Consider the following 16,124-nt stretch of genomic DNA (forward strand, 5'->3'; position numbering starts at 1 on the left):
CTAGCCTCACTAGGAATTGAAGTTGTCTTCTCATTGTCTATCTTCTTCTTCTCCGAACCTCCTTTTATCTCATCACCTTTTTCTTTCTCACCTCCCTTGTTTTCATTCACACTCTCCTCTCCTCCCTTCTTTCCCTCACTATCCCCTTCATTTGGTCCTTCATAGGAAGTCCCCGACCTCAATGTGATCGCCTTGCATGTATCGGGTTTTGGATTGTGAGATGGGTTAGGTTGTGGTTGTCCGGGTAGAGTGGATGGTGAATTGAAAGGAGTTCTCTCGGCCAATTGAGCTAGTTGTGAATCAACCATCTTGTTGTGGGCTATTATCTCTTGCATTTGTTGCCCAAAAGATTGCATTTGCGCATGCATGGCTTGGAGGAGTTGAGTTTGAGTTAGCTCCGCTTGAGGTGCTTGTTCTTGATGGTTTCTTTGAGGTGCTTGAGTTTGATTGTTGTATTGGTTGTTCCTTGGATAGCTTCCTCTTGGGTTTTGGGGTTGAGATGGAGGTGGATTTTGATATTGAGGGTTGGAGTTATAGGAAGGTTGAGCTTGTTGGTTCCATTGTTGAGGTTGAGGTACGAACCCGGGTGGTGGTTGTCTCCAAGCTACTCCACCGCCGCTTCCTCTAAACCCCTCTTGCCTAGTGTTGTATGCCGCTACATGCTCGGGGCTTAAACCTCCACAATAGGATGTATCATGGTTCGTTCCTCCACAATTTTGACAAGAGAAAGAGTTAACTTGAGAAGAGCTTGCTCCACCACTTGAGCTTGCATTCACACTCGTGTTCAATTTGGAAAGCCCTTTTGTTAGTTGATCAATTTGATGTTGTAATTGATCTACTTTCTCCAATTCATAAATACCACCTCTCTTTGGAGCGTTTCTTCTTCGGCCCCCCCAAGAGTAATTCTTTGCTACCTCTTCTATTGTGGCTTCAACTTGATTTTGAGGGATCTTGATTAATTGGCCACCCGCCCCCGCATCCAAATTGGCTCTTGACATGGGCTCCAATCCGTCGTAGAAAAACCGCATGAGCAACCCTTGATTGTACTCATGGTGGGGACATGCTTGCACCAACTCTTTGAATCTCTCCCATGCTTCACCAAGACTTTCATCGGCCTCTTGCTCAAATGATGCAATTTTTCTTCTCATTTCGGCGGTCTTCTCTTCGGAGATAAAGCGCTTCAAGAACGCCTTTACAACTTCCCTCCATGTTGTGAGAGAATTAGGCTTTACTTGCTTTAGCCATTTCTTTGCTCGTCCGGTGATAGATTGCCGGAAAAGGTGCATACAAATGTAGTCTTGACTCACTTCACTGGTTTGCATCATTGCGCACAATTCAAGGAATCGGTCCAAATGCTCAATAGGGTCCTCACTTGCACTTCCTGAAAATTGCTCCGATTGGACCATTCGAGTATATTGTGGATGGATTGAGAACTTGGTTTCCGTGACGGGTAGCAAAATCCCTCCCGTGAGCTCATAATCTTCCGGATTTCCGAACTCACGAAACAAGACATCATTCTCTTGTCCCGCCATTGATTCGCGTGGTGAACTTGAAGAGTAAGTATCACTCTCACTATCAACTATATCACCAAAGCCTCTTCCCTCGTCCTGATAAAGCCTACGGACTTGTCTCAAGGTTCGGTTGATTTCGTGGTCAATTTGATGTGAGGGTGCTCCTTGAGACCTCCTAAGCATTCACCAAAGCTAAGCAAACAATTATCAATGACAAGGATGATAAAACAAAAGAAACAAAAAGAAAAGAAAGCAAAATGACTCTAACAAAAGCAATAAAATTAGCTAAACAAGCCGCCTCCCCGGCAACGGCGCCAAAATTTGATCGGGATTAAGTAGGTCGTTGGTTCTACCGACCCTAATCAAATTAACAATTTATAATGCCTAAACTTACACTAAACTAGTTAGTGGCAAGTAAAGGGTCGAACCACTAAGGAAGCTCACTCGTCCAACATCAATATCACTAATGCAAGAGTCAAGAGGGGAAATGTTTTTGTTGATATATTGGATAAAAAGCACTAAAACTACGAATAAGCAAAGATAAAGATGAATAAAATCAATAGAAAATTACGCTAGGGATTCGAGGGTGTCCAATATGATTAGAAAGAGGAGAATAACGGTGATTATCATGAAACATATGCCACATAACACAAGGTTCTACCTAAACAATTCATTCTCATGCAATAGTCTAGGCAAATCAATGAAAGAGGTCTCCCCTAATAAGGATCATTCTCATGCATCCTATTAGTTATAACCAAATCAAGGGAATAAAGAAGCACAATCCATAAAAACTCCACTTTAATAACTCATTCTCATGCAATCGTTAAAATAGAGGTGATCCTAATCTAATTCAAATCACTTTCATGCATTTGAACTAGAAAATATCAAATAGAGCGCAACAATAATCCCAAGCTAATAAAAATCATGTCTTTCATCAATATATGGCATAAGTTCAATCCAACCATCATCATTCATCCATCATTCAATACATATCTTCCACCCCCTTCCCCTAGCTAAGAGTTTAGCCTAGAGAAGGGAGATTAAACATAATATCAAAACTAGAAATAAACACAAAAAACTCAAAACAAGGCATGATTGAAATATATGAAATCAATAACAACAAGATGAGCTAATAAGATAGACAAAAATAAGTAACAAAAAAAAAAGCAAATAAATAATACCAAAGGAAAGGAGAAGATATTACTAAAGAAAGGATTGAAGAAAGATGAAAACTTTGGTGCTTGCTTGATTGATGGAAGATTAAAACTTGAGCAAAGTTGAATACAAAGGAAGCTTGAATAACAATCTCTTTTCTCTCTCTAGATTAGGCTAGTGTTCTATGGAATTAGTACTAAGTGTCTTCTTTTTTACAAAGAGTCCCGTCTATATATATGTGGCTCCACACAAAAGAAAGAGACTTGGACAACAAGGCACAAATAAATCGTAAACCCAGTCGTGCGCGCCCGCACATGAGTCCTGTGCGCCCGCACACAATGTGTGTGCGCCCTCTCATCGTAGTGTGCGGCCGCAACTTTGTGGGTACGGGGAAAATGAGCGCGCCCGCACATGAGTCATGCGCGCCCGCGCAAAGGTATGTGCGCCCGCACAGTGGTCGCGCATAGGGTCGCGCAAACTCTCTGGTTTTGCTCTGTTTCTTCAGTCTGGCTGTGCGGGTTCTGACAGGGCTGCGCGCCCGCACAGCCTCACATGTGCACCCGCGCATAAGCTGCACAACACCCCGCGCACAACAGATAACTTGGCTTCTTGATATCCTCTTTCTTTCGGCGCATAATACCTACAAAACCAAAGCATGGAGATCAAAATAAAAACAAAGCGAGAAGACTAAGAAAAGGGAAGATAAGGGAGAAAAGGAAAGAGGAAGCAAAACTAAGTAAAAATGCCTAGAAAAAGGGCCAAACAAGCGCAAATGAGGAGAAAATCCTTAGAGAAAAAGGATAAAAGAGTGGCATAAATGCCACTCATCAACCAACAAACCCACCAAAACCACCACCACCGAAAACCACCAACACCCATGAATTGACTGAAAACCACCACCAAAACCCATTAAAACCACCAAAATCACTAAAAACAACCACCAAAACCCACCAAAAACAACCACCGAAACCACGAAAGCCCTAATTGAACCACCCCCTTCCCCCCACGAATTGAATTAATCCCAACCACCACCACCACAAATTGAATCAATCCCAACCACCACCACAAAACCCAACACCACCTATACCACCCACAACATCCACGAAACCTAGAACACCACCTAGACCCCCGACACTTAGATCCACCCACGAAACCCCCAAAATCTTGACCACCATATCCACGAAATTCGCGCCACCCAAAACCACCACACCCTTGAAACCCACATGCGACCACCTCCAACTCTAGATCTAGATAGAAGATGGGGAAGATGAAGGAGGAGTGAGATTTTGATGGTGGAGGAGAGAGATTTTGATGATGAAGGAGGAGAGAGAAATTTTAATGATAAGGGGAGTGAGATTTTGATGATGAATGAGGAGTGAGAAATTTGATGAACTAGATGAATGTTGAGAAATTTGGTCTTTTTACAGATTTGTTTTTTTTTTCCTTTGAAGATTAGATGAATTAAATTGGGTTATAATAGAGTGTGATTAGTGAAATAATTAAAGGAGTAAGTTGGTTAAGTGAGGGTAGTTTGGTCATTTCTAAAAAAAAAACTTACCAAAAGAGGAAAAAAAACATATGTTGCATATAATAGCACTACTACAAAAGGAGTTTATTTTCGACAGTATAGCCTCGACGCCAGAGCAAGAGCGTCAACAGCTAAGTGTGATATCCGTGTTTTCTCGACGCTTTTTACATTCAAAAGAAATTTTATACTACAAAAAGTGTCGAGAGCACTAACATGTGGCCCTCACATGCATTTAATTAGCTGTACCGCATTCTCAAAAACCACGCACCCAACATCACGAAACCCACCTACTCCTCAATTTCGAACATCACGGAAACTACTCCATTCTATTTTCCCTCATTCGATCTGAATTCTTCACAGAGATTCATGGAGTCTTGACCTAGAATTTGAATTCAGATCTTATTCTTTCTTCTTTCATTTCATAATTCTATCACAATAATTTATTTATCATGCCAAAATTGTTGTCTTTATATCACATTTGAGGGTTTGTAGAAAGTTGTTTTGCAGCAACCATTTTTCCTGCTCTCCTCAAAGGTTACATTTTTACATCAATCTTTGTTCATTTTCAACTCTTAATAGGTATAAATTGCTTTTATTTGTTAATTTTTTGTGTAATTTTAATTTATAGTTACAAGTTGAAATTACCCAATCTCGTTTCAAAACCTAGGTGTAGACACTCATTTGTGTCTCCCCAAAACCAAACCCAGTGATGAGTACCTTTCACGTCGAATCATAATCGAATGAAGTGAAAGTGTGGAAAGTCTAGTGTTGCGGATAGTTTTAATTTCTTTTTTCTTCTCTCTGTTTTTGAAAACTTATTTTAAGAAAACAGCCAATACAGTTTGGTTGGTCCATTATATGGGTCCAATAGTAGTGTAGTTGGAAGGGGCTTGACAAGATCTTTCCAACGATATATTATAAGCCCAATTCCGATGAATATTGAGGAAGTTATGGCCAATTTACTAAACTGGGCCCGGTTTGAGCTTTATATACGGCCCAATGATCTAGGGGAGGGCCTAATATGATTTATCATTCCTAATGCAATTAGGAATGGTTTTAGTCTTCTAGATTCTTCTAGAAGGTTCTTTCATTTCTAATTCAATTAGCATTGATAAATTGACTTTTGTTGACTTTTCAGAGTTTTTAATTAAAATCAAATAGCATTTTCGAGGAAATTATATGATTTTATCCTCCAGTACGGCAAACTTATCTGATTTTCGAAAACGCATTAAAAACAGGCTTGGCGCCTGGCGCTAGTGTTGGTGCCTGGCGCCAGTTAGCCAGGGTTTGCGACAGCTCTGTTTTTTATGCGTCGGACTCTGTTTTGTTTATTTTATCTTTTTGGCTGATTTTCTCTATAAATAACGTATTAAAAACTCCGTTTTCATTCACCAACAACCAATTCTCACGAATTGTCATCAACAATCAGTTTTCATTCGCAATCTTTAATTCTTTAATTTTCTCTCTCTCTCTCTTTCTAAACTTGTTTTCACATACAAAATTCCGCATTCGCAAGATCTAGAAACACCTAGCCATATTCGAAGTTGTCTTTTCCCTAGACATGAAAGGTTTAATTTCTGAGGGTTTGGTCCCAAATCTCTCTTTCAATTATTTAATTTGATTGTTGTTTTATTATTTTCCTTGAAGTTACTAACGTGTGTATTTTATAATGAGAAAGAGGTACGAGGCATCAAAGTAAGTACTTTAATTGGTTTTAATTGATATTATGATGTAGAAATCATGTTTATATTGTTATTATGATATTCCTAGTATCATGTTTAGGGAAAAGGTTATAATATCAAATAAGCTTATTATGATTGTTACAATGCTTCCTATTCTCTTTCCAATACTTATGATTGTTAGTATCATGTTAGGATTAAAGATTTGATTTTTAATGCTTAGTGACATGCTAGGGTTTGTTATTAATCTTGTTAGTATCATGCCTAGGATCTTGCTATTTTTATTATGCTTTAACATGATTTATGATTATTTTTATAATTATTTTGATTATGATTATAATTTTATAATAATTATTATTATGATTAACATGATTACTATAATGGTTAATATGATTGTTATTATAATGATTATTTATTGTTATATATTATGTTGCTTGATATTTTATTTATTGCTTGATCACGCCTTTTATGTATGTTTAAAGGGAATTTGTACTTGTAATCACGCCTAATAAGATAATTAATAATCTTGTTAGGGTTAATTTTTATTATAATTCAAGTGATTGCCAATAATAGTTTTATTTGTGCATTAATATTCAACCAACATAGATAAACAGGTTTAGGGTTAATCCTACTGCTTGTATGTTAGTCAGAAAGCGCACATGAATACGATCAGAATAAAGTAGAGGCCTATTATTAGGGCAGGTTCAATCTCTTTTAGGTTGGATTTGTACCTTCATCCCCGAACCCTTATTTGGTTCTAGAACTTATGGAGTTGACGATCTCTTGGATCGTTAAGGGGTGTAACCTTCACCCTGTGAATGGTTTACAAGTTCCTAAAACTTGTTGGCGACTCTTTTGCTCTATCTTCTTTCCCTTTGGACGCCACCGTACTTTAGTGTATGATCATAGTGGGGTTCAAGCAAGGGGATTAACGCTTGAAATTTATTCCCCACAGTTTTTGGCGACTCCACTGGGGAGGATTTCTATTTTAATTCCTGAATTTGTTTCAGCAATGATTTAGAATGAGTGGATGAGACTCGAAACGTTCTAAGTATTTCATGTGCATAATTTTTATTAACATTATTGTCATATGCATAAAAAAGATCTCATTGGAAAGACCATCCGTAATGAGTTAAAAACATAGGATTTTACACGTAGGAAATTTGAGAAATATCATTCACAACTAGGACCGAAATAACACCGCGCGAAACTGGAAAATTTTATCGAGCACAAAAAGCTGCTGAGGCATGTGGGAAGTAGCGTCAGGGGCCAGAGCATTGGCGCCAGTATTTTAACCGTAGCGCCAGACGCCAATATTGGCGCCTGGCGCTACAGTTAAAAACTGGCGCCAGTCTCTATTTGCTGGCGCCAATTTCCCCCAATACCGAGCCAGAAATATGCGTTCTGATTTCGACCGGTTTTTCGTATTGTTTGCTCGATCCTACTTCCTGATTGAATTTTTTCTCACTTTTCTGAAACCCATATGTGTTCTACATATGGACATAACCCTTTGGGAATTCATGCTCCATCTACCTGATTGAACGCTCCGTGCAACAAAGGGTACATCCGAGATGTTGAATTCACCAAACCATGGAAGCGAGTTTTTTCTAAAACTCGCGGTGTCCCATCCACTCGCGTCAACCCTTCACGGTTAGGCTTCCGCGCGGTGCATCCGGACAATTAACCATGGACCCTCTATTGACTAACCCATATCCCGAACTTTAGAGAACTAGAGCCATGGTTAGGTTGCAAACATATTGCATCATATTATGCCTACTTGACTAATTGTGCATTATTTGTCGTGCATATATGTTATGATTTCCCTTAACCGTTTGTTGACTTGTGTTGAGATTAAATAAATTAATGACTTAAAGAACTTTGCCTAATTAATTAATTAATTTGAGTCAATAAAGTCTAATATTTTAATCGGAATTGACCTAGTACGACTTTAGGCATACCCCAATTGACTAATAACACCGAAAACAATCCCAGATCGAAGCTCCAATATTGGCGCCAAGATCTGAGCTGTAGCGCCACACTATGAAGTGTAGCGCTTGACGACAGCTCTGACATCTGGCGCCAAGCTCCACGGTGCGACGCCAGTCCTGTCGTCTGGCCGACAGTTTGGATTGTTGGTCGAGTCATCACCTAGAGTCTAATTAATCAGTTAGCTAACTAATTCGGTTAAGTTTTGCTATCAATAGTACTTATTTGAGTCGATGATCGAGTTTAGGCACTAAGTCCCATGGTCTTACATAAGAGTCCAAGCATGTCACTTACACTCAACGCACACACGAATACACATACTTTGACCATATTTAAGAGAGTCTTGTGCGCGCGTTTTTCTATCATTTTTTTTAAGGGGCTTAGTCGGATATTAATCCTCCAATAAAAAAAACTATACTTAGTTTCCTAAAAATATGTACATTATTTTTGCCAAAAATATGCACCCTTTTTCTCTTTTCCTCCTTAAAATAAACCGTAAAGTCAAGTTGATTCGAGTCAAGTAATTAAAACGCAAAATGGTTTAATTTACAGCGCGTGGTCAAGAAAGGAAGGACGGTTAATCAAAGACAACCTCTTCGTACAAGTCCAACTTTTCGACAAACCCATAGCTCGTAAGAGGAAAGCTAAGATTATAATGGCAACACAAGAAGAAGTCAATGATCTTAGGAACCAACTGGTTACCGTGACTGAGACACTGAAGCTTCTCGCACTCAAGATCGATGATCCCGTGAAGCAACAACAAATGGACCTCATGCAAGAGAGTCTAGGCAAGCTGTCTAGCGACTACAAGTTTCAAGAACTTACATCACAAGGGGTCTCGGTGGACAAAGATCTTCTTCCGCAGAAGTTCAATGCCAACGACATCCCAAAATTCAGAGCAACTGACAACCCTTATTTTCATTTAAGAGCATTCGAAACAATAATGAGTATTAAGGGCATTAATAAGAAGGTTTTCCTTTCTCTGTTCTCACTATCTCTTGAGACCGTTTTCCAAAAATGGTTCTTTTCTCTCGAGAAAGAAAAGACCTCTACCTGGGAGTCCATAGAAAACGCTTTCGTTGATAGATACAAGTGCAACATTCAAGTCGAGACTGGCCATAGGGAACTTGAAATCCTCAAGCAGAAAGAGAATGAAGGCTTCACCTCTTTCTTTAACAAATGGAGGGAAACCTCAGCTAAGATGATTGAGGTTCCAAGTGAAAAAGAATTTGTGAGGTAGTTCATAAAAAATCTTCAACAAAAATATTCCAAACATCTCAAGTATCAAAATAATCTCCATACCTTCAAGGCCGTTTATGACATTGGGATCAATATTGAGGACGACTTGGCTAAGTTAAAAGCTGCCAACAATAACTCCAACAGTGGCTGGAAAGGAAAGAAGAACGACAATCCTTCTTCTTCCAAAACCGCCCACTCAAACAACGTTAGCACTTTTAATTTAGGAGAAGTCCTTGCTATGAACAATCAAGGACAGAAGAAACCATTTAGGAGGAACTTTACTCCTATTGGCATGAGTTATGACACCGCATTTGATCGATTAAATGCAAAAGGTCTTATAACTCCTATTGGACCATTTGGGGACCCACCAGTTGAGAAGAGGTCGGCTAATTGGAACCCCAATGCACACTGCAAGTATCACCAAGGTAGGGGCCATCTCACCGAAAACTGTTGGAAGCTTAAGGAAGTTATCCAAGACTTAATCGACAACAACAAGCTGCGGTTGCCCCCTGCCAGTAAGAAGCCAAGCATTGACAATGCACCTCTCGCTCATACCCTGGCTATTTCTGATGAGGAAAACGAGGTTGACCCCTCATCTCTCATTAGACCCGTCAAAGAAATCCATGCCATAGAAAAGGAAGAGGAAATCATTTTCGATGTCAAGGATAACCTTCCAGAACCGGCAAGTAAGGAAGATATACAATTGCTCACACTGTCTATGATGGAGGTATCGCATCTACTACGTGAAGCTCTCAAGGCTATAAAGAAATCCCAAAAGAAATGTGATGAGGTTCCACTTCCGAAAGATGAACCTAAAAGGGAATTCACACCAGTGAGAACGACTTATGAGGCAAAGCATTTTCCCTTACAAGTCACTGAAAAACCCAAAAAAAGCAATAGAATCTACACTCCAATTGGGATCCCATATGTACAAATGTTCGAAATGCTCTCCGAGAGTGGCGAGATCAAACCTCTCGAACCGAGACCATTCGAATCGTTGAAAAGGACGGATAGATATTACTCTCAGTATCATCATTCACGGGGTCACACTAACTATTTCAAATTCAAGGATTTGTTTCAGAAAATGATTGATGAAAAGAGACTAGTCCAAGTTCAACAAGAAGAGGATGCAACCATTAATGGAGTTTGGGACAACGATGAAGAAGATGTCTATCTAAAGGACATAGTAGGACCTCCACCTTCTGTGTCATATACCATAGATGACATTTGGGCTGAAGAAGACTCATCGATAGACGTCCTCACAAGACCCGGGAGAATGCAACCTCCCGTTTCAACACAACCTATGCCAACCACACAACAAGTTCCCATACCTATCATTGAAGACAACGATATTGTTAAGCAGTTTAAGAAGACAAAGGTTGAGATGAATGTATGGAAACTTCTGGCAACATCTCGAGAACATAGGTTGGTTGTAATGAATGCCTTGGACAAAATAGGGATAGATTCTAACACTACTCCTGAGGGATTAGCCAACTTCCTCACAAGTGACCTTCCTAGTCCAATTAATTTGATCACTTTTTCTGACAAAGATTTACCCCCAGAAGGTGACAAACATTACAAGGCATTAAACCTCACAGTAGTATGCAAGAGGATGAATGTTCCTATGACTCTTGTAGACAATGGATCGGCCATCAACTTCTGTCCACTTAGAACTGCGAGGATGCTCGGCATAAGGGACGAAGATTTAACTCCGTCTACACAAGGAATAAGGGCCTACGACAACACTCGTCGTCAAGCTCTTGGCAAGATTACCCTAAATGTAACGGCAGGAGCAATAGAACATGCTACTACTTTCCAAGTAGTAGACATTAAAGCTTCATTCAACTTGTTGTTGGGACGCCCTTGGCTTCATGATCTAAAGGTCGTCCCTTCATCTCTCCACCAACAAGTAAAAGCTATAGTTGGGGGAATTCCAATCACCATCGATGCTTCGCCTATGAGGATCAAATCTATAGAGAATCCAATCATTAATGTGGAGCACGACGAGGATGATGTAGATTTATGGGGCTTTAACGAAGAAGTCTCCTTAATCCAGGAGGATGAAAGGACCCCTCTTTGCCATGAACCCCATTCCAACATGATTGTCAATGCCATGCTGAAGAAACAAGGACATTTTCCTGGGATGACCCTAGGAAAGAAGAAAGGAATGGCAAAACCGCTGGAGTCACCTGGCCTCCCTAAGTTAGACACTTTCGGACTTGTTTTCGAACCGACTCGGAAATATCTCAAGCGAGCCCAGGAAAAGTCAAAAGCACGTAGGGACACTCGTATTCAAAAGAAAGCAATCCAATGGATCAGTACCCTCTTACGCTTAATGGTCAGTTTATAAAAGAAGGAGAGGACTATCCATGCCATGAATTTTCCGAGCCATTTGTTGTAAACGGCATAAGACAACCGGGATTCGAGATTTTCTTGGATTGCTACTTCACTGATGAAATCCCAACTCCTGTCTACAAGGAGAAAACACCCCCATGCTTTAACTTTAGCGTCATGGGATTATTGTTTGGGCGAGAAAAGAATGAGCCAACTTATAAAGAGGACAACTCCTCGCTCATTCAAACAATCCTACAAAGTGAAAACTTCGATCCCTCGAAGTTAATCACTCCAGCTGAAGGATCCCTACAAGGGTGGCGCAAGACTATCAAGGTGACTACTCCAAGCGGAAGGAAGATATTCATCACAACAGGGAAAGGACCGATGTTTGAAGAGTCGTCTGAATCAGAGTCTGAGTCAAAGTCTTTCCCCCTAAAGACTTCTAAGTCTTTAGTAGTAGCACTTCCCCCTCCTATTTCTTCTCCTAGGATAGTTAGTAATCCAGTCCCTGAGGACATATCACTCTTTGATGTAATGATCTCAGAGTATAATAATATTTCTCATTCTCCTTACTTCTCGTGTTCTTCTCAAACCCAAGATGACGAGCATTGCTTAACTAACAATGAAAAAGACAGAGAAATTATTAAAGCAATGGAAACACTCGAAAAGAAAACATCGGTAATTGAAGAAACTGAAACAGTTGATATCTAAAATGATTCAACTCATAAAAGAGAAGTTAAAATCGGATTAACACTGAATAAACAAGAAATAACTGATTTAATTAACTTAAAGAATTCATCGATGTATTTGCTTGGTCATATGAAGATATGTCAGGCATTAATAGAGAAATAGCTCAACACACTATACCACTAATTCCAGGAATGAAACCCGTAAAACAAAAGTTACGTCGAATGAAACCCGACGTAGCTCTTAAAATACAAGAAGAAGTTCAAAAACAAATAACTGCATGTTTCATCAAGGTATCCAAATACCCCGAATGGGTCGCCAACGTCGTCCCAGTTCCGAAGAAAGACGGAAGGGTAAGAATGTGTGTCGACTATCGAGATCTAAATAAGGCAAGTCCAAAGGACGACTTCCCTTTGCCACACATCGATATTCTAGTAGATAACACGGCAAATCACGCGCTTCTTTCATTCATGGATGGATACGCAGGTTACAACCAGATTCTCATGGCAGAAGAAGACATGGAGAAAACAACTTTTATAACACCATGGGGCACTTACTGCTACACGGTAATGCCATTCGGGTAGAAAAACGCGGGTGCTACTTACCAACGTGCAGCAACTGCCTTACTCCATGTCATGATGCATAAAGAAGTCGAAGTATATGTCGACAACATGATTGTAAAGTCAAAAGACCATCCAGGCCATCAAGTAGCCTTAAGGAAATTTTTCGAAAGGCTAAGAAAATACAATATGAGGTTGAATCCATCTAAGTGTGCTTTCGGAGTCACCTCGGGCAAGCTCTTGGGTTACGTCATAAGCTCTAGAGGAATAGAGGTAGACCCAACCAAGATCAATGCAACCATGTTAATGCCACCGCCCAAGACTGAGAAACAGATTCGAGGATTTATTGGTCGGTTGCAATACATAAGTAGGTTCATATCAAAACTGACGACAATATGTTAACCAATCTTCAAGAAGCTCAAGAAGAATGTACCAGTAATATGGGATGACGAGTGTCAAAAATCCTTTGAAAAGATCAAAGCCTATCTCGCAAATCCTCCCGTATTAGCACCAGCACTCCCCGGAATACCTCTTAGGTTATATTTGACGGTTACCAAAGAGACAATGGGAGCTATGCTAGCACAAGAAGTAGAAGGCAAAGAGAACGCAATCTACTACCTAAGCAAGAAGATGCTCGAATACAAAGCACGCTATACACCGCTCGAGAAGTTGTGCCTCGCCTTGGTGTGGGCCACAACTAAGTTAAGACATTACATGCTAGTGCATATCGTCTTCGTAGTCTCCCGATTAGATCCACTCAAGTATCTATTCGAGAAGTCTACACTCAATGGACGCATATCAAGATGGATAGTCAATCTAGCCCAGTTTGATGTAAGGTTCATGCCACAAAAGGCTATCAAAGGATCCGTGGTGTCAGACTTTCTAGCAGATTTTCCAATAGAAGACTCGACGCCAATACAAGACAATGAATTTCCAGATGAAGAATTAATGGTCACTGAAGATGATACTTGGACCTTGTACTTCGACGGAGCCTCGAACCAAAAGGGATGTGGCGTTGGAGTATTACTAATATCACCTAAAGAAGAGCATGTTCCAATCTCCATAAAGCTTGATTTGGACGTCACCAACAATGCTTCTGAATATGAAGCATGCGTGGTAGGCCTTTAAACAGCTTTGGCATTGGGAGTAAAAAATTTAAGGATATTCGGAGACTCTTCTTTGATCATCAATCAGATATCTAAAAGGTGGAAAGTAAGGAGCGAAAGCCTAGCCCCTTACCAAACCTATCTGGAAACTCTTACCGATCAGTTAGAGAAGGTAGAATACACGTATCCACCTAGGGAAGAAAACCAATTTGCTGATGCCCTGGCAAGATTAGCCTCAATGGTTAGGATTCCCACGGAAATCGAGCAAATGCCTCTAACTATAGAAAAAAGGCACAAACCGGCATACATCCAAGCTATAGAAGACGACGAAGTAGTCCAAGGGGAAGAAGAAGAAGAAGAACCGTGGTACACGGACATACTCAATTATGTCACCAAAGGAGAATACCCTCCTCATGCTGACAAAAGAGCAAAACGAGCATTAAGGCTTCTGGCTTCCCAATATGTACTCATAGACAACGAGCTACATAAAAGGGTACCTAAGGGTCGAGCTCTTTTATGTGTAGGAAAGAAGGATGCACAAAGAGCAATGAGGATAGTCCACGAAGGAATCTGTGGAACACATATAAATGGCAAAATGTTAGTCCTGAAAATAATGCGAGAAGGATATTATTAGACTACGATGAATAGGGATTGCCATCAATACGTAAAAAGATGCCCTAAGTGCCAAATTTATGCCAATTTACAACATGTTCCTCCATCTTTGCTCTACACCTACACATTGCCATGGCCATTCTCTACATGGGGAATTGACATCATAGGCAAAATCACTCCCCCAGGAACAGGAGGCCACGAATATTTCCTAGTAGCAATCGATTACTTCACAAAGTGGGTCGAAGCGCAATCATACGCTAAACTCACTGCAAAACATGTAGCACTCTTTATCGAGAGAAATATTATTTGTCGATACGGAGTCCCACATGAAATGATAAGTGACAATGGAACTCACTTTCAAGCCGAATGTGAAGAATTGCTACAAAAATATGGCATTCAACATCATCATTCTTCCCCTTATAGACCTCAAGCAAACGGAGCAGTCGAGGCAGCTAATAAAAATTTAAAGACTATCATCGAGAAAATGACGGAAAATTATAAAGATTGGCCTGACAAACTTCACTTTGCATTGTGGGGTTACCGCACGTCAATCCGTACATCAACAGGAAGTACGCCATTTTCCTTGGTATATGGAATGGATGCCGTACAACCTGTCGAACTAGAAATACCATCCCTACGCATTGCATTAGAGAGTAAACTCGATGAAGTTGAATGGACTAGAGCACGATATGAAGAATTAATTCTACTCGATGAGAAACGACTAGAAGCTCTACATCACACTCAGTGTTACCAGACCCGTATGGCTAGGCATTTTAATAAGAAGGTCAAGACAAGAAATATCAAAGTAGGAGACTTGGTGTTAAAAGCACTAAGGAAAAATGTTTTAGATCCAAGGGGTAAATTTAGACCTAATTGGTATGGACCCTACATTCTCAAAACAATCCTGTCAGGAGGTGCAGCAAAACTAACTGATATGGATGGCAATGAATTCTCGAACATGACAAATCTTGACCAACTTAAGAAATACTACCCATAATTACTTGAGTAGGATACTCAAGAGAGCTACGTTCGGCCTGATTCCTTAAGAAAGGATACGTAGGAAAACCTTTACGGGTGCGGCCACCTTATTTTTTGACATTCTCGCGTCCCAGATTTAATTAAAAATTCCACAGAAGATCGGCGAAATATCGGCATCGCAGTGTAGAACCTGGCGCTAGCCAACAACCATCAGCGCCAACCGATGAAATTGGCGCCTAGCGCCAGACTTCAATGGCAGGCGCCAATCGCAAATAAGTGGCGCCAATTTCAAAATAAATTCTGGGCGAATTTCGGTGTTTTCGGAAAATTTTTTACTTCCGTACTCGAAGAATTTCTGTAAAATTAATTTTTTCGGTTTTCATTGCTTTAATAAAATAAATTTAAAGTAAATAATTTAATTAAAAGCTGAAATTTCATTAATAAAATAAAATTACATTATTGGTGGAATTTAAATAAAGCAGAAATAAATTAACTTTAAATGAAAAATAAACTAAGTCTAATAAATTGAAAGTTAAGCAATGCTCCTAATCTTTCTTTTCTTTTCTAGCCCTTTTCCAATTTTTGTCTGCTTTCTCCTCCTCATCCATAACTTTAGCTAGTAGGCATCCTTTAGAGGACCTACATTCAATCTTAGAATAGATAGTCTCCCCTTCAGCTAATACTCCATGTTTCTTTTCCACCCAAGTCTTTTTATCTGTGGTGTCAGCTTTCCTTTTCCCTTTATCTTT

The 16,124-nt window shown here is 39.9% G+C and overlaps 1 non-coding gene across 1 annotated transcript; it reads left to right on the forward strand.

Annotated features, from left to right (window-relative positions):
* Positions 1 to 1,043: 1,043 nt before the first annotated feature.
* On the forward strand, positions 1,044 to 1,151 carry LOC145633316 (small nucleolar RNA R71). The gene has a single exon (XR_014112649.1). It is a non-coding gene; the product is annotated as a small nucleolar RNA R71 (small nucleolar RNA).
* The last annotated feature ends 14,973 nt before the right edge of the window (positions 1,152 to 16,124 follow it).

The sequence above is a fragment of the Chenopodium album genome, chromosome 5 (genome assembly GCF_948465745.1).
Source record: "Chenopodium album chromosome 5, dcCheAlbu1.1, whole genome shotgun sequence".
Lineage (NCBI taxonomy): Eukaryota > Viridiplantae > Streptophyta > Magnoliopsida > Caryophyllales > Amaranthaceae > Chenopodium > Chenopodium album.